The sequence below is a fragment of the Cebidichthys violaceus genome, unplaced genomic scaffold (assembly GCF_023349555.1).
Source record: "Cebidichthys violaceus isolate CVI_PGR_0920_01 unplaced genomic scaffold, fCebVio1.0.p SCAF_61, whole genome shotgun sequence".
In the NCBI taxonomy this organism is placed as follows: domain Eukaryota; kingdom Metazoa; phylum Chordata; class Actinopteri; order Perciformes; family Stichaeidae; genus Cebidichthys; species Cebidichthys violaceus.
In genome coordinates this window covers 825,099-845,098 of record NW_027176828.1, presented here as the reverse complement: position 1 = coordinate 845,098, position 20,000 = coordinate 825,099, and the positions used below count along the sequence as shown (strand labels likewise).

Sequence of the window (20,000 nt, the reverse complement as noted above, 5' to 3'; positions counted from 1 at the left end):
GACTTTATTGTGAAAGTCCCTCCCGGAAGTGGTCCGTTTCGCTTTCCTCTACCTTGACGCTCGCGGTAGCGGTGTTGGGATTCAGTGTGGCAGCAGGGGGAAATCTGGGATATCTGGGGAAAGGGGAGTCGGTGGAAAAACCCGGGACTAAACCGGCAGAAATCCCCGACGAAGGCTCGACCGTCACACCGCGGGGGTTTCCTACCGGACACTGGTCGTCTCTCTCCCCGCTGGCGGCTGCGGCTTTTCTCCCAGAAACCTCCCCCTGGATCCGCACAGTAAGTAGCCCCAATTCACCTCAACGCATCTCTTATCCCAACACACGTTCACCCTGCTTTCTCTTCTACCTCGCTGGGTTAAATTATATATTTATATACGAACCGCGACATTTTTGGACCTTTTATTGTGTGAGCAGATCCTTTTAATTAACATCCGCTTGGGGGTGGGGGGGGGGGGGAGGAAAAAAAAAAAAAAAAAAGCCAATTAATCCCCGTTAGTGGCTGCATGTGTATGCAGAGAAAGGAACGGGTGGTGGTGGTGGTGGTGACAGAGAAAACGACTATCCTCACAGAAGAAAAAATGGGCTTTCATTCGCATCAGCCGGCTCATGCATTTCATCGGGCAACTGCATGTGCGCACGTATATGTGTTCGTTATTCGTTGTGCATATGTGTGTTTTTTTTATGTATTTCTTCCGCCGCTGTATTAAACGCCGCAGGGCCCTGCAGAGCGCAGACTCCTCCCGCACCCCCCCACCCCAACCCCCCCCTCCTCCTCCTCCTCTTCCTCCTCCTCCTTGGATGGATGCGCAGGTTCGCAGCCGGCTGACAGCGCTCCTCTCCCAGCCGGAGTATCTGGCGTTTTGGTTTCTGCAGCTTTCGGAAGGCCAGGCGTGCTGAGCCTGACACCCACCCAGCCAGCCAGCAAGGCGTGGCATTCACACAGCGTTAACTCAGCCACGGGGCGTGTCCCCCCCCCCCCTCGCAGCTGCCACACTTAAAAAAAAAAAATGTATATAATTTAGCTTATTAGATATAAATTAATGTATTTTATAGCCTGCTCAGGGGTTTTTGCCCCAAGTCCCATTTTAAAAGACATTTAAAATGCAGCATCATCAGACATGCAAGCCTGCCATCTGCGGGTCAAACCTGTCTCACCATCTTGTCCTCCAGCTAATAGAGCCTGTCTCACCGTCTGGACGTCCTGCTGGTATTGGTTATTGGTAGAAATGTTACGATCAGCCTCCCGCACTTGAGTGTTTGATCACTTTTAATAAACGGGTCTGGAAATGGATGCGTTGAACTCGGCGATGATGTAGCCCACGATGCTTTTGGACAACGCGAGGAAATGTGTTCCAATAAAGTATAATTAGAGATTCAAAGCGGGATTATAAATTCCGCACCTCGGTGCACGTCGGTCCCGCTATAGATCCCTTCAAGTATAAGACGAATAAGCACATTACTTCACCCGCTGACTGCACCGCTGTGCAGGTGAGACGGATGAAATGAGAAAAAACCAGGAAGTCCTGTCTGAAGACGGAGGTTTCCGGCACTGCTTCACCTGCTTCACCTGCTTCCAAGGTTCCTGGAGAAGGGAAAGAGTCTGAGGAGGTCAACAAACAATAACGTTGTTCTGCAGAACTCAAAGCGTTCCTGGAGGTTTGACCCCTCCAGTATAGTTTTGTTGTCGGATGATGGCAAATTTGGCAAAAAGTCTTGGTGTCATAATCTCTCTTATTATGGATTCTGTGGTTGATTCAGGGATATTGTTCAAACCACTGGTGCCAAATACGCTACAGGATCCTAACTTTGGATATCTACGTGTCACTGACTTGTCTACTTTTCACAAATGCGAGCATATTTTCCGACATCGGACATCTTAAAGGAGAACGCCACCCAAACGTCCATGGCCGGGGGGGAACGTTCCCTCACCAGGCTGTCGTGTGAACGTGAGCTCCTGTCTCTCAAAGCCAGGAACCAGAGACGTAAAGCGATCCGTTGCAAGTCGGAAATCGATAATTCCCGGGGTCGGTATTCCCAAATACGGATCTATATTCGTCTTAAGTGCGTCTGCTCGGGAGAACATGGACGCCCGCCGCAAATTAATGCTCGTATGGTTCAGCCTCTGATGTTCTCCAGCTTTCTACAGACGACCATCGAGAGAGTTAACGCGGCTCTATTATAAATGTCGTCGCCTTAAATTCAGAAAGTCTGATTGGAGACATTTTAAGGATCTTCGGTCCCGTTAAAGGAGACCATAGTCAATGAGGAATAGACGGTTAAATGCCTTCAATTTGGCCAAGACTTTTTTTTTTTTTAAATGAGTTCACGTTCCTGCATTGGTATTGATTCAAATCCCAACATGCAGCAGGAAATCATTTCTGTCCAAAAACAAAAACCATTTTCAAACGACATCCCTTCGTCTGAACCATCACTGGCGGTGGGTGGGGGGGGGGGGGGGGAATTGTGTCCCGGCGCTATAAAGATGCGAGCCGGCCCGTCACGGCGGTAGTGTGTAATCATTCGGACAGACGGAGAGACGTCCAATCGTGCGTGATGCGAAGCGGGGGGGACCGGGATTCAGCATCTCCCTGGAGTGTTTGAGGGTTAACTGGAGTATAAAGAATCCTCAGTGCCCTACTTCAACTAAAGGCCGCGCTCTGACTGTCAGCGGAGACCCGCGGAGACCCGCGGGGTCCTGGTCTACTGGCGGCCGGTGCTGGATCCGGTGACCCGTCTGTCGGTCGAGCGGAGTGACGCCTGTGGATTTTCTCTTTTTGAGTTTTTCGAGCGCCGCCGTCTCGCGGTCCATTAGTCGACAAAATAGAGACGAACTTCTCAGGTCGGTTTTCTCAGTCGCCGTTCATTGATTATCGCCAACGTATTCCCGATAGAGTCTGAAACTGATCTGTGAAGATGACAATTAAGCATTGTGGTTTTTGTAATTGGTTACTTTCAGGGTCGTAGGTCACATGTGGCATTAAATCGAAGGACGCTTGTGGGCGATTGGCTTGCGGGACAAAAACCATAAAAGATAGTTAGTTATTTTCTAGATCTGTTGTACATAAAGGATCAAATGCAGGTATAACTTGACTGGAGAAGTTTTTAATAACTGTGTTATTATTGGATAAGAATTTGGGTAATTGCTCTTTTCTCTCTTGAAATTGACACTTAAAACTAATTCATGCATATTTGCTGTTGATATTCATTTGCTGTGCACAAGGTCCAGACACACTTATTGTATTTGCTGTGTACTATGTTTTTTTTTATATATATATATATATATATATATATACTAGTACAGTAAAAAAAAAAGACATCTTGTACCATTTCCTGTTTGTCACAAACAGGAAATGGTACAAGACTGGAGCCAATTAACGTCAATCAACTGTGACTTTGGAACGTGACGGACAATTAAACTCAACAAATCTAAAATGATTCAGTTTGTCCCGGTCAGCGCTGTAGGACTCGACATCGATCTTGGTTCAACCCCGTGTATTTGCTCCGTCTGGTCTTGGTCTCGGACAAAGAGGACTCTGGATTTTATTTTTTGTGGGACCGGCGCTGGTTGGTCCCGGTCTTGACTTGTCTCGGGTCTCGATATATACGCTCGGGTCCCGGTCCTGACTTGGTCTCTGTTTATAGCTGGTCTTGACTGAAACACTGGTCCCGATAACACCGTGTGCCACCAAATACCAGGATGTCCCGGTGCATCCGGTCTCATTTTGCAGAATGCACGATAATCAAATACACATATATGAGCAAGAGGGTGAAAGTTAGAGTCAATAGTCTGCTTCTTCTTTTCCTCCAGCAGCACCATCAAGTGAAGAACTCTGTAGATGTCATCAAAAAGAAATTGTTTTAAGTACATGGCTGTTGTGGTAAATTGTTCATGTGCGTTTCCAGGCCCACGTGTTTCGGTTCTTGTGCGCTTCCTCTGGCCGCTCCGCAGCCGTCTTGTAAACATCAGACTGGATGTTCTGGTTACATCTGGATCAGCTGCTCCGGTGCCGTTTGTCAGAATGTTCTCTCTGGTGGCTACGAGAGACGGGGCCAAACCGGGTCACCATCTGAAGCTGTTGTTTTTCTTCTTCTTCTCTCTCTCTCTCTCTCTCTCTCTCTCTCTCTCTCTCTCTCTCTCTCTCTCGCCAAGTGTATGGAAAAGTCATCCGTCCTGCTCTCAGGAAATTCCTCCTGGTCCCAAGGGGTGAGACAGACGGAGAGACAGGGTGTGAAGGAGCTGCTACAGAGGGACAAGCCAGGCCTCGGTTTCTTATTCTGTCTCTTTTTATTTTCTCGTGAACGTTGCGTTATCGTAGCATCGTCAAAACAATAAATGGACCCTTTTCCAGTTCTTCAACATCAATGTCAGACGCAGACTCAGCGGTTTGACTTCATTGAGTTTCAAAATGGCCGCTGCAAACCAGGTGTTTTCAGGTTTAACAAGTGACCGTTAAACCTGCCCCCCCCCTCCCTCTCTTACTCGGCTAATCTGACTTTCTTGTTCCTAGTTTTCTACGATTTCTTTCGTCGATTTAATAATTCGTCTGAAAGTCACCAGTTAGCACGGTCGCCCGTCGAACTGAAACACCCGTTGCTTCTGACGCGGTCGTGACCGAACCCCGGCAACAACCAGACGCGTTGTCGCCGGTAACGGGTTTAAATTCCTATGTTTGAAGCTCACTAGCTTGTCGCTTCGGTTGCCGACGGTCACGCACGTTGTTGATGACGTTTGGCCTTCTCCTCAACAAAGCTCAAACACAAATACGTCACTTTAATTCAGTTCGCTGTGAGACAGTAGATGTGAAATGGATTCTATTTCTCATGTCCATTACCTTTTTTATTTTTTTTTAAATTGGATTCCTGAATGTGAACTTGACGGCACTATAGTGCCGTGGCTTGCAGCTGGTGGTGTGTAGTGTAACGCAGCAGCACTCCCGTGTAGTAGTTTATAGTGCAGTCCGTTTTGCTGCGTCAGCGCTGAATCTGCAGAGACACTCGCACATTAAACGGCATCAGGGCTGGAGCAGGAAACCGGAGATGGCGTCTCTGTGTGTGTGTGTGTGTGTGTGTGTGTGTGTGTGTGTGTGTGTGCGTGTAGAGTGTGTTCTTCATTCATGGCTTGTGTCTGTTGGACCAACACACTCCGTTACCAGTTATTAGGTCCACCTAGCTAAAACAAATCCCATCTCCGTGAGGGTAAAACAGAACCTGCGTTTGTCTGTCGATACTGATATGATCACCGACATCACAGCTGCTTTTTTGCATAACATTTGCGTTGCAATTTTGCATTGATTTTTAAATGCATTCCAAAAGCAGTCCACTTGAACAGAGGAGCGCAATGGCGGAACCGACAACTCCTTCACACCGTGGATACGCAAGACCCTCCCTCCGCGTGGAGCAATGATGTGCACGGCTGCTTCTTAAACGGGCCTTATTACACAGTAGCGTGTGGCGTGACCAGATGTCTTCACACACACAAGATCGATTTTGAAGGGGAGGCCAGAGGATCCGTCGATCGGGACGCCTGTGGAGCGGAGTTCAGTTTAGTCGCGCAGTAACGTAAAGCGATGACCATTGTTTAAACGCATTTAAGGGCATTTTAAAGATCACACGGTATTATTTCACACACACACAACCTGACTGTGCAGCTGTGATACCAGCTGTGTGTGTGTGTGTGTGTGTGTGTGTGTGTGTGTGTGTGTGTGTGTGTGTGTGTGTGTGTGTGTGTGTGTGTGTGTGTGCGCACTCATAACAATAAATGTTTTTTTTTTCTGCTGTTTGTTGTTGAAACAGGCGACTGGCAGCTGAATGCAATGACTCAGCTGCGTGTGACACACACACACCCACACACACACACACACGCACACAGTTTTAATGGAGTGTTCAGATGAGGTAACCGTACTCCGGTCTCCCCCTGAGTTAACTGCTCTGTAAACTAAACACAATGGACCCATGGACTCGTGCAGTATCTTAAAAATTAAAGAAATTCTGTGTTTCACTGCCTCTGTGGTTTGATTTCCATGTGCAACAGGGAACAGCTTACACATCCCTCCGAGGTCAGGGACCCAGTTCAGGAAGCTGATGTCGGTCTGATGGACGTTCCTCTTAATTAAAGTGACGTTGTGACGTCAAAAGAGAACAAGGGATTGTGGGGGGAAAAAAGGATTGTTCCGCTGGTCGGTGCAGACGTCACTTTGTTAGGTCACTCAAACGTTCACTGCTTTACTTTGAGAAATATGCCCAAATACAGCAGGAGTGAGTTTAACGATTCTGCATTGAGACAATAATGCTTCTAAATATACCGGGGATGGCTTCAGCTTTGTTTTCACACTTTCCTTTCAGTGACTTGTTTGCAGAGAGGGAACTGTCTGCGTGGATCTTCTGAGGCTTCGGGAGCTTTGGACGGGGTTTAGTTCGGACTCTCTTCAATCTGCAGCTTGAAGAAAATGTTTGAATAGCGTTTTTTTTTCCACCAACAAGCAGCTCTGTGTGTCTCTGTCTCCGCTTAATTCCACACAGATGTAGAGTCATTCTGGCTGCTTTCTGCACAGCCTCGTTCTTGGAAAAATGTAATCTCAATTTTTTTTTTTTCTGTTTGATTTTTTTTCTCTAATTCTTTTATTTTTCCCCCTTCGTGTTTTTTTTTCTCTCTCTCTCTCTCTCTCTCTCTCTCTCTCTCTTCCTGTGTCTCTCTTTCTGTGTGTGTCTCTCTCTTTCTGTGTCTCTCTTCTGTGTCTCTCTCTCTCTCTTTCTGTGTCTCTCTCTTTCTGTGTCTCTGTCTCTCTCTCGCTCTTTCTGTGTGTGTGTGTGTGTGTGTGTCTCTGTCTCTCTCTGTCTCTGTGTCTCTCTGTCTCTCTCTCTCTGTCTCTCTTTCTGTGTGTCTCTCTCTCTCTTTCTGTGTGTCTCTGTGTCTCTATCTCTGTCTCTGTGTGTGTGTGTCTCTCTCTCTGTCTCTGTGTCTCTCTCTCTGTCTCTCTCTCCTTCTGTGTGTCTCTCTCTCTCTTTCTGTGTGTCTCTGTGTCTCTATCTCTGTCTCTGTGTCTCTCTCTCTTTCTGTCTCTCTCTCTCTCTCGACCCTCGTGGAGACCCAGGGGCAGGCTGGGAATCAGGACTGTCGTTTTGACTGTGTTGAACGGAGGCTGTTTCTTTCGCTATTAAAAGTTCGGACTTTCCATGAAACGGTCTGCTTTTGGAAGAAAACTAATCTGTTACTTAAAGGCAATGTGAATGCTCATTACATCCTGGCATGTCGGTGCTAGTGCTGCTAGCTACTTCCATTGGAAAAGAGTTACCAACCCTACCTTTTTTTTTAAGTTTCAAAATTCAGGAAACCTTTATTGATTCACGAGAACTGATACTTCGGTACCAATTCGATGGCAAAATGTCAGAAAACGTGACGCTTCTCGTTCTTTCCACACAGGGACTACAGAACATGTCCCTGATGAAGCTACATTGTGAACAACATACTAGCTAATGTTAGCGACGGTTGCGTTGAAATACATGGGATTTATTGTTTATACCGTGTTTATGTTAATAAATGAATACTGTCAACTCAACTCTCAATATCAGCCTCAGAAATGATGCCTCCTTAGTTCTCAAAAACACATAACGAGTTGATAAAAAACTTATCCAAAGCCAAACATGGACACACCCAAACAAGAACGCAACGTTAGCCGTCGGTTAGCTTGCTAGCTCTACATCCTGGTACAGAGCGGTAAAACGAGTCGCAGAAGCAGCGCTAATTATACGCTGAGGGAGTGTGTGTGTGTGTGTGTGTGTGTCGGTTGATGTTTGAAGGAGATGTTATAATAAAGTGTGTGTGTACACAGCCACAGTGTGTTTGGGGTTTGTCGGTTGGCCCTGTTTGACGTAACTGTTGACACAGTAACTTGTGTGTGTGTGTGTGTGTGTGTGTGTGTGTGTGTGTGTGGGTGTGTGGGTGTGCGTTGGCTCGGAGAAACTGTTGATACTGTTTTCCATTGCTCCTACTAAAAGAGAGAGAAAAGCCCGGGCATCGAACCTGTGTGTGTGTGTGTGTGTGTGGTTGGGTGTGTGTGTGTGTTAATGTTATGGCTTGGTGTAGGCCTGGAACGGCTACTGTTTTTCTGCGCTGGCTCTTCCATACGTGAAAAAACACACGTGGTCCAAAACCACAGCCACCTCCTATATCCAGTGGAGATGGAAAGTATGCGAGCCTCCTTGTCTGTCTGCAGACGTTCGTCTCAGTGTGAATCTAAATAGCGCCGTCTGCGCGCAGAGAGAGCGCGTGACTGGATCAGCTGCGGTTCACGGCGCGGACCTCCACCGCCACCGTACGCAGTTCGCCGTTTCACCGTGGGGGAAATTGACGACACAAATACCCTGCACGAGCATCGAGTGTGGCTGACTTGTGAACCGCCGGCTCAAATCCTCCGTCTGGGTTTTGGAAGGAAAAAAAAAAATGTGTGGATGGAAAGTGAACGAGGAATAATCTCGCCCACTTCGGTAATTGCTTGTGTAGGTGTCGTTCGGCGAGAAACGGTCCGCCCCAAAACATGTTGAAGAAACAGATGTTCCCGCGTTGAACTGGCCAACTGGACTTAGCGTCGGGTTCTATTGGCTCGGATGTTTCTCCAGCTGAGAAAACAGTCTCAGAAGTTGGGGACTGTAACTTTATAACGTCGGCCATTAACCATTTGACACCCAGCTCCTCGTGTCCAAGAGTTCTTGAGCGAGACGATTTAACCCTAAATTGCTCCCAATGAGATGAATTCAGGTGGCAGATATATTGACACTAATGAGCAGGTATGCGTTGGATGAATCCAAATTCATGCCAGAACAGATGAGGAGTGAAGCGTCCCGCATGTTGTGAAATGGACTTGTTTCTTGAACGCGTTTGGGTTTAGTTTGATTCTCCACGGCAGGTGAAGCTGGGCCTTCTTAGCCGAGGACTTGTTAGAACTGGAGCCGTTCCGATGTTTTTGTTTTTTGTTTTTTTTTAGCTGAGTCAGACTCGGTCGCTCATTCTCCGCTCTGTCATTATGTGATTAGCACCATAACCCTGTACAAGTGAAGAGTGTGTCATATCTATGTACGGGTAAATGTGTCTGAGCAGGTTTTTCAGCAGTTATTGCTCGTCTATTCCTTCTCATCTTGCTCTACTGCCGAGCGCTGACTCTGACTCTGACTCTTTTCCTGTTGCTCTCTCGTGTTGAAAAAGGCTGTCGTTGGTTCCCGCTGCAGATGCTGTTTCTGGCAGGAACCGTTTCAGCCGAGGACAGAAACACCGAAGTGGAAATTTTTGCTTTTCTCATACTGTGAGGCATTTAGTTTGGGCGTCACTGTGCGTGTGTCGGAGGAAAAAATCAACTCTTTAACCGCTGTCATGAAATGGGAGCTAAAATATGTCTTTTATTTTTTATAATATGTTTTTTTTTAGGTTTCTTTGTGGGATTGTTTAAGTTTTCATCAGTGTTTTGGGTGTTTGAAACAATAGATGCAAAAAGAGAGAGTGTTGATTATTTTTGAACTAGCATGAATGAGGAAAAACGTGTATCTAATCGGTCATCGGTAGTTGAGTTTCCTGCAATTTGGTTGTGCAAGCTTTAAGTGAATTTTTCCGAAGTTTCAGCAAAATGAAATGTGCACGTTTCAATCAACTAATAACATGCAAATATGTGTGTTTTTCAAAAGCATCTAGTGCTCTGATTTGTGAAGAAAGTGGTGACGAGAAGATTTAGTTTCCTTCGGATGGAGCCAGGCTAGCTGTTTGCCCTTGTTTTTATGCTAAGCTAAGCTCAGACACTCGGAGCAAAAGTTATTTTGGAAAACTTTCCGGTTCGAGTAAAGCAGGCAGTTTTCCAATTAACGTCAACAGAATATTCTTGTAATGGCGACGTAGCGGCGCTTCAACACTGAAGTGTCAACTTTCAACTGTGGTCGTTGCTTCTTGATTAGACCTTTTTAAGGGCAGTCGGCTAACGGTGTCGCCAGCGCTAACGGTGTTAACAGCGCTAACGGTGTCACCAGCGCTAACGGTGTCAACAGCGCTAACGATGTCACCAGCGCTAACGATGTCACCAGCGCTAACGGTGTCACCAGCGCTAACGGTGGCACCAGCGCTAACGGTTGCACCAGCGCTAATGGGGTCACCAGCGCTAACGGTGTCACCAGCGCTAACGGTGTCACCAGCGCTAATGGTTGTACCACCGCTAACGTTTTCACCAGCGCCTTTAGCGTTACCAGCGCTAACGCTAAAGGGCGCTACGCTTCCGCAACGATTGCATCCGATCAGGACGGCGTTATTAGCTGCAGCAGTTATATTAAAGCTCTGAATATCACAGAGAACCTTGAAATCGGGGAGATATAAGATTGGAGGCATCAGATTAAAAGCTCAGTTAAAAAAGGCATCTTTTTTTCTGAATCCAGTCGCACAATCACGAGCTGGAGCTTATTTGACGTGGTCAGACCAGGACACGGGTTCTTCTGTGCCTTTTTTACCGTGTGCAGCGTACACCGGATACAGATGCAGTCGACCTTGTCAGTCTTGCTGTCTTTCTCTTTCGTGCTCCTCTTCCTCCCCTCAGCAGTAGTTTAACCCAGTAGCTCAGTGACCTTGTATTGAGTGAGACTGTGTGTGTGTGTGTGTGTGTGTGTGTGTGTGTGTGTGTGTGTGTGTGTGTGTGTGTGTGTGTGTGTGTGTCAAAGCAGCAAAGCAGAGTGCTGTGATTCTTCCTGGCAGTTCTGCAGTGCGGCCGACTCCACTGCAGCAATGTTAAATCTGTGTGTGTGTGTGTGTGTGTGTGTGTGTGTGTGTGTGTGTGTGTGTGAGCCCATCTAGCACTCGTGTCCCAATGGCGGTGATGAGGAAATGTCTTTTACATGTTGTTCATTGTGAAACAAGAATGTGTTCTCACTGTAAGGGAGGTTGTCTCAATCAGCAGCCAGATGTCAGTGTGTAGATGTGCACACTGAGGTGTTGTTGCATGCTTTAACTGTGCTCTATCCTCACAGCTGGGGGGGGGGGGGGGGGGTGACCACACTATGCCTTAAAGTTCCCCGCCCCCTTTGCCCAAGCTGTGGTGCCGGCATCGATTTATCTACTCATTATTTTCTTTATTTGAATCGGTTGACAACTTTTTAAATTGCTCATTTTATCGGACCAACAGTTCAAAACACCGAAATATTGAATTTACTGTCGTAGAAAAAATGCCAAAAATATTGAATTTACTATAAAAATTGTTCATAAGAAATGTTCTGTCAGTTGGCTAATATTTTTTTCGGCCGTGGTTGACATCAAGATAAACTGATTTCTTAATGCATTTTAACTGTAATCATAATGTACTCACTGCTGGTGTGTCAGCAGTAGGTCCAGGAGCCCTCTGTACCACATTAGATGAGAAGATAAAGCGACTCGCTTGCAGTGTGAACGCCTACCTACTTCCTGAAAAGCTGATGTTTTGTGTGGTTGTTTTACACTGATTTTAAATCTATCTCAGCTAGGAGCAGGTCTCGAGTTTAAATGTTGATTTACAACATTAACGCTGAACTTCACACTGCACCACTGGACTTCCTGCCCTCCAGTGCTGGCAGCTTGTGCCCCATTTGAATAAAACAAGCAGACTGCAGATTCAACCCGAGGGTGTGTGTGTGTGTGTGTGTGTGTGTGTGTGTGTGTGTGTGTGTGTGTGTGTGTGTGTGCGCGTGCCAGCGCTGTGCTAGCTTGGTTGGGATTATGTGTGTGAGCTGGTTACCAGGCAGACCAGGATATCATTTTCTCTTTGCAGGTCAGCAGCAAGACACTGACTCTGGCAGGGTTGAGGGTTTGATTCCCTCTGGACCGGTTAAAGAGCAACTAAAACCCCAAAACCCCCCTTTTCAGCTGAAATCCAATGTACATGGGTATTTATTTATTTTTGCGCTAAGTATTTGAACTCTACATATAATGTTATAAATATGCACAGCGACTGCCCTCGACTGGTTGACACAATATCTAGCGTAGCCGTTACCCTTTCAATTAGACTAATCGGTACTAGCGTACACATAGCTAGCTCTAATGCTAATCGGTAGCAAACGCATGCATGTAAACGCAACCGGTCATGTAAAAACTGTAAATTATTAACGTTAAAGTGCCGTAGACCAAGCCCAACAGTTCATCTGGTGCTTTTGAAAGTTCTGTAACTGTAGCAAGGTGGAAATGGCAAGCTAGCTAGCTAGCTAACTAGCCTGTCGCGCAGCGTAGCAAAGCGCGTCGCTATCGCCAGATAATCGGTCGTCAGCGCTGATATTCGCCAGATTCTGTAACGTGCAGACGGCTTAATTTCAAATCCACAGGAAAGAGAGAAAAATATGATTTGTAACGCTACACTGGTTATGGAAAATTATAGATGCCTTAGCCCCCCCCCCCCCCGAAAAAAAACTCAAGTCTAAACTAGTTTTAGTTGCTCTCTAAAGAACTGAATCCGGTATCGACATCTCATGCTTTTTTTTTTTTTAATGCTGCTCACGGTGATTTCCTCCCATCGGAGTGAGTGCCACTAGATTTAAAATGTCGGCCCGTCTCTATACGTCTGTGGCCTTCAGCTGCTGCAGACTAAACTGTCTGCAGCCGGGAGACAAGCTGTTCTAAATAGGTGCGTTGGGGGGGGGGTTTATCTACCAAACTGCAGTGCCTTAAGCTTCTCACACATACACACACACACACACACGTTGTCTTTCTATACTTGTGAAGACCCTCATTGGCATAATACATTCCTGCAGGAATAGGTCTATGGAGTATTCAGGCTAGGATCTCCGTTTTATTGCCCAACTTCCAAGACCTATCCAGTATCTTCTTTTTTAAAATATTGTACAGTTGATTTTTAAATATCAAAGCTTGACCGTATCCTAAGCTAACCCCAGAGCTTCATTTGTACCTTGTTTTTATAATGACAATCCTTTGAAGTTGGCCTCACAATGCAGAAATGTCCTCGCTATGTTGGTTCAAAAGCGAAATTTGGTCCTCACAAAAATAGCAATCCAAGCCCTCAAACCCACCTACACACAAACACACACACAGAGTCAGAATCCATATCCTCCAGGCTGAGATGAACTCATATTTCCCAGTTATGTGGTGTTCAGTGAACGTTCCCAGTGTGAGCACCGCCAGACTATAACGGGACTAGTTTAAACCTGCACTCGACACACAGTTTAAAAACACATTTTATGCTTTAAAGAATCCAAGAGAAACCCCCAAAAATTAAAGAATTTTTGAAAGAATTCGTCCCAAATTTTCAAACAGCTGTGGAGTTGTATGTTTTCGTTTTTAGTTCTGAATAATACCACATGATACATTGATTTGTGGACCTGGCCAGCAGTACTTATTCAGGCTAATTTTTTGTTTTTCATGGAATCACGTGGCTTTTTCGCGGTTAATTCCTGTTGTGAGGAACTCGGCAAGTTGAGTCCACACTCCTTCAGGTGTGGACCGCATTAGATGAGTATCGCAACATATACTTGATGCGCCGTAAGAGTTCTTAAAAAGGGCAAACTTTTGGTTGGAGTTTACCGCCGTCCTCTGAAGTGTCGGTTTAGTCTAATTCTGTTTTTACCACAAATCGTCTCTTTTTGACATTTAGCTTCAAACCCGATTAACCAAACAATACCAACATTGTCATGAGCGTCGTCTGGTACTTGGCCACATCTGCATGACCTGAGTGGATCTCAGATTGCTACTCGGCGAAGTATGAAGCGATGCATTAGCAATGTCCTAACAATGTCTTTATTGTTGCAATTAAACGTTTCCCAGTTTGCCCATATTGGGCATTATACACGCTATTAACTGAGCAGCAGCCATGAATTAGATTTCCAAGTCTCATTACGACTGAAATGTTGGCGAGGCAAAGCTATTGTTTTCAATCTGAGTATTTTTTTAAAAGCCTCTGTTTTGGCAGGCCACGTTGTTTCGTAATACCTCTTTTTTTTTTTTTTTTTTTTTTTATAAAGCGGCCCCGTTGGGCAACGCGGGAGTCGTGAATCGGCCTGGAAGGAGAAGTTGGAGAGAAGATGTGAAAACCAACTCAAAATCAGATGCGTAAGTTCTGTGAGTTGAAGGAAGCCTAGTGAGGATTTTTGTACAGATATTAAAAGCCGCTACGAGGAACTTTCCTGTGTGTTTCGGCACCCCGTGTGGACAAAAGCGGTAGTGTTTCAGAGCTCCAGAAAACCTCTGATTCGAGGGACCGGAGTCCCCGTCGCTGCCTTCATTGTCAGCCGGTAAAAAGCGATGAAAGATGTTGAGGGGAAAACTCTGAATCAATGACATGACAATGTGATTAACCCACGATCAAAGGCATTCAGCACACCCAGTCCCCCTCCGAGTTATTTACAGACGGTCAACCACACAGTGTGATTAGCTAACTCTTCCTAATTCTTTCCAGTGAAGTAATCTGTTGCAAGACAGCGGGGATGAGGAACCATTTCAAATGACACATCGGTTGTTTTTAGTTTTTTTTTTTTTTAATTCCTGAAATGAGATGGAAGCGTTATGTCACAACCGCATCGGTCCGACTGAACGTTGCCACATCAAGGGAGGACGCGTTGTTCGGCTGCCATCAGTTGTTTTTTTTTTGTTAAACAGTCGGTTGAATTAAACTTGCGTTGTTCCGTAGCAGCTCGGCTGACATCGCTCTACATCTGTGAACAAGACGAGCATCTTTCATCCAGTGTATAAATACTCTTCTCTCCATTTCTTACAGAGATCCTGTGAAGTTTTCTGAGCTTTGATATGTTAGCCATACCAGCTGTCTGAGGCTAATGTGTCGCTAACGCATCATTCCAGGTCTCTTGGATTTGAGCTGGGAAGTCGGAATTGACGAATTCCCGGTCGAAGATTTCCATTGGAGCGTCCACTCGATGTCGTCAATAGAAGGGGAAGCTGTAGAAATATTAGTCAGTGAAGGATTTTCGAAGCACCAAATGTACCCATGATCAGTGCACCGGTTGAGAGCGCACAAGTGTGTGTGTGTGTGTGTGTGTGTGTGTGTTTTGTCCCAACAATGTTCTCGTTGTTACAACCATCAGCTATCGATCATGTGAGAGCCGCTAATGACCTTTTGCAAGCCAGGATTGGAGTGTTTGTGTAATTCTTCCTCCTTGTGCATGTGACATGTTCACACTGGTATGACATGGTTCGTTTGTGAACACACACACACACACACACACACACACACACACACACAGAGAGAAACACACACTTCATTTTCACATTCACAGTACCCGTATAAATATCCCATAAAGGTCATACTTGACCGCAGCATGAGTGAACCTTGGCTAGATGACGTCTTGACATAATGAAACGTGATGATTTTGGTGAAATGTCATCAATTCCTGCCGAATTGGCAAACCCGGATCCAGAGAGGGAGGAAAATGAGTGAGAGTGATACAAATGGGAGTTAAAGGGAAAAGACGCAGAGAAGTGGGTCGAGAGAGACGAGACACATTGGGATATATATATATATATATATATATATATATATATATATATATATATATATATATATATATATATAAAAAGAGAGATGTTATGGCAGCGGTGTTTTAAAATGTTGTTGCCTCTCAGTTATTTTTAGGTCACACACATCCAGCCTGCTCAGCGTGATAGAAACACACACACACACACACACACACACACACTAGTGCCACCTGTAGACAGTACATTTGTTGTGTAGACAGCTGCTGTGTGTGTGTGTGTGTGTGTGTGTGTGTGTGTGTGTGTGTGTGTGTGTGTGTGTGTGTGTGTGTGCGTGTGTGTGTGCGTGCGTGCGTGCGCGCTTGGAGTTTCCTTTGATGAAGCTAGGCTAACAGTTTCCCCTTGCTTCCAGTCTTTGTGCTAAGCTAGGCTACTGGACCCACAAAGATGGAACTTTTATGCGTGTTTCCCTAAATGAACAAAAAAAAACAAAAAAAACGGTATAATTCCCAAATATGTCGGCATCCGCCTAAACAAAGCCAGTTGAGAAGTGTGGTTTTCATTTCGTGCTTCAGAGTGAAATATGGCGGTGTGTGATAATAACGTTCCTCTCTCTCTGTGTCTCTGCAGGGTGATTGAATTCCTCTCCACTCGGCGCTCTGTTGGAGCTCCACTGAGCTGAGTTAACAGACCAAAGGTAAACTCCACGATAACGGCTCTCCATCGCTTCACATCCCGCCGCCACGCGTGGAAAAGTTCAGTTCTGGGTCTGTGTTAGGACCGTCGAAGCGAATCTTCTAAATGTGATTCTATTTAAACAGTTAGATATTAGAATGTTAATTAGTCTGGCCAAAGAACACGAAGACGTAGCCTCTCAACAGATTAGTACCGAAAACACACATTCTATATCGTGATATTTACTCAAAACTCTCCCTCCGTGCCGTCTGCCGCCTTACTTATGCTTTTGTAGTGAAATTAGAGTCGATGAAATCGATCATTGCAGGCTTTCGAAGTGACAGGAACAAATAGAAACGGGACATCTAAAAAAAATAAGTAATTACAGCAAAAGTAGATTAATCGAGAAGTTTGAACCTATGTGTTTTTTGGCAGTTTTGGCCAATTTGCTGGTGTCTTCTTGATTGTTTCTCAGTGTTGCTTCTGTCACACTATATGGCCAAAAGCATGTGGAACTTTTGGGATCTTCTTGTCCTGGGTTGGTCTGGGCTAGGCCTCCTCATTTCCTTTCCAAATCTTAACGATACAACATTAAATTACACTTTTTTGACGACGGTGTGCTTCAGTTCACAATGCCCCCAACCACGAATTCAGCTCCAAAGCAGAGATGGTTTTCAGACCCAGACCTGAACCCCGTTCAACACCTTAGGACCGGCTTCATCACCCCAACGGAGCTCGTGTTGCTCTCACGGCTTCATGTCTGCAGCTTTACAGGTTCCAGAATCTGGTGGAAAGCCTGAAACCACAAGAGTTGAAGGCCGTCACAGCGGCAGATTAACGGCCATACATTTTGGAAAGAGATGTTCAACAATCATGGAAAGTATGGGTGTAATATGCAAGTGTTCGTGTTCTTTTGGCCATATAGTGTTATGATTGCTACTGTTACTATTACCCAGGACTCCCAGACCACCTCTTCTTGAGCCCAAGTGGTTCAGTCCTTGGCTGTAAATGTTTTTAAACTGGTCTTTTGGGTCTGGAGGAGTTCTCGCTGACATCTGGTTCAGACATAATGTGTTTTGATCCCAGTGTTCATAGTTGAGGCGTACCCAAAGTGCAACATATTTCACTATTAACGTCCAGTATATCACTTATTGTCTCTCAGTCCCGGCGTATCAAACCAGTCAGCCCAGCGCTCAGCTGTTGGTTAGAAAGCTACGTCGAGGTTTCCAACATATATCTTCTCGCGGTGGCTTTGATGACAATTAATTGCTCCCAGCCTTCGGGGTTTTTTTTGGACTTCCGTGTTCTTTATGTTCTCGAGTTTCTTCCCCCCGTTGAGGTCCGTGGAAAACCCGAACGTCTCTGTGGCAAGAGGCTCCCGACCGTTTGTTTTCCCCCCACAGCCAACTCTGGAGATGATAAATGATAAATCTGTGGCCAGACGTGAGCTGATTCCTGGAGACTTAAGACAGAAGTCGTGTCGTTTAGCGTAACCGCCTGAAGGGGTTTGGTGTAAATAGTGGAAAAGTGACATGATTACCTCTTTGCTGGCTTTTCCTGATAAACCAAGAAAGAAGCTCAGCATCAAATATTGTAAAAAAAAAAAAAATCATGGTTGCCAGTTAGCTTTTGCCACGTGGTATTAGTAAGAAATTATTATTATTATGCTAAAAAGCAGTTTTCGTAGTGTTAAAAATGATGCTTCCAATGCTTTTTAGATGATTTAAGAGGTTTATTTTAAAGTTGTGTGTGTGTGTGTGTGTGTGTGTGTGTGTGTGTGTGTGTGTGTGTGTGTGTGTGTGTGTGTGTGTGTGTGTGTGTATACATGTGAACATACACACAGTGTGTGGTTGTGGGTTTGTGAAGGAGTGGCTCCTGTCCTTGCATTGATTACAAGGAGGAGCTGTATAGCTTTGGTTGCACACAGCGAGGTAGACGACGTACAGATTACTGTGGAGTCGTGGTAGAGCTGAATGCGACTGATTGCCGAGTGGTGGTCCTCCCAAAATAGGCGGTGCCTGAAGCTCGGCTGCTAAGAGGGCTAGTCGGTAGCTGCTGTAGCTGGCGAGCTAACCGCTAACGCTCTTGTAAACCAGGAACAAGCTAGCGCTTATCGCAATCGTGTCATTTTACCAAAGGGGAACTTGACCCGGACACATTGAAGGAGATTTATTTCGCTGCCCGTTTTTAAATTGAAATCAACCGATTTTGCTGGAATCTTTTTGTTAAATGTTTTTTTGTGACCAAGAAGAGAAGGGCTAATGTAAAGCACTGAATAGTCCCTTCTGATTGTGGTGACAGCTATAAGTATCCTCCGTCACCGCCCTCACGAGTCGTGGTTTAGGATCTGGGAATAGCAAAGTTGAGCCTCCACCTTCCATCCATCATGTGAGGATGCACTTCCAGCCTGCTTGTGCATGGGGGGTGGGGGGGGCGGGGGGGGCAAATTGGCAGCGAGAGTGACTCGGCCACATCGTGTCCAACTTTAATACATTCGTGTTAAATCCATTCAGCTACAGTAGAGTCAACTTCCTGCCGCCTCTTGTTTGTTTCTTTTGGTGCAAAAATAGAGTTCATTTGTTCCCTAAATCTGGAACACACCACTGTGTGTGTGTGTGTGTGTGTGTGTGTGTGTGTGTGTGTGTGTGTGTGTTTTGTCTCAGTGTCACGTTACACAGCGGCAGCTGGGTACCCCTGGGATCTGCTGGGTCCAGCCTTTGGGGGCTCAAACACACACACACACACACACACACACACACACACAATGGGGCTTAATTTGCTCCACATCACATGCACTCCAATGTGTGAGTGTGTATCTGTTTTCTCATAAAAGTGCACGTGCTTATGACTTATGACACAGTGCACAACAAAGAAAAGAAAGGCACAGACATGAACAAACCTTCATGCGTTGCAGCCCAAATTTGAAATGTCGATCAACAGCCGGGGTCGACTGTCTCTGTGGCTCCGCCCTGTTTGCTGAAGGGAAACACACATTGAGGATTAAATATAACTAAAGCGGTGCAGGTCAGCAGGCCAGATTATAGTAATATGAAGTATTCAGAGTACAGTACAGCACTTTGTAGGTGAGCAGAGTATTTACCCCCCCCACCAAACTCTCTGCATTAATCTCCCTTCCTCGCATTGAGAGGCGGAGGCAGATGTCGATATGAGGCAGGAAATGATGTAATCCCTCCTGCAGGTCTCGTGGGAAGTGATATCATTGTTGCTGGATCAGCAGGCGGCTCCTCGCTCTTCCTCTCTCCTCTCTTCCTCTCTCCTCTCTCCTCTCTTCCTCTCTTCCTCTCTCCTCTCTTCCTCTCTCCTCTCTCCGTCCTGTGTGCGATACAAATATTTGTTTTCAGTTGCGACATCAGCCGCGTATCACAATAACAATCGCATGTAAATGACCTCATCGGAGTGAAGGAAAACATTGCTTGTTGTGTTGTTTATTTTAGCTGATTTATTAAAAAAAAATGAAACTTACTCAGTGTAATTCAGATATAAAGTAAAGTTCTGTATGTTTGAACAGTCCTTGGAAGAATGTGTAATGAGATTACTTTGGTCCTTTTTTGAAGAAGTTAACAAATTTGACAGCTGGAACAGACAGGCGATGCAGAAGTGTCTTAAAACCTGCATTCTCTCTAATGTCCACCAGGGGGCGACTCCTCTGGTTGTATAGAAGTCTAGTCTAAAATGACTCTACTTCTCTCTTGATTTATTCCCTCAGTAAACATTGTAAACATGAGTTTATGGTCTCAATCTCTAGTTTACAGTCTTCTTCAATACAGCATGATGTTCATTTAGTACATTATGCTCCATTTAGAGTCTATCCATCCCTACATTCTACAGCTCTTTGATTGTGTTGTAATTATTCTGTTGATCAAGATGATGATCGGT

At 45.5% G+C, this 20,000-nt stretch overlaps 1 protein-coding gene across 1 annotated transcript in view; it reads left to right on the top strand.

Annotated features, from left to right (window-relative positions):
- The first annotated feature begins 64 nt into the window (after window positions 1-64).
- The window catches only part of raph1a (Ras association (RalGDS/AF-6) and pleckstrin homology domains 1a), a 50,986-nt gene continuing 31,050 nt past the window's right edge, over window positions 65-20,000 (top strand). The window contains 2 exon segments of the mRNA XM_068734096.1: window positions 65-278; window positions 16,059-16,125. The gene's annotated coding sequence lies outside the window, so the exon portion shown is untranslated.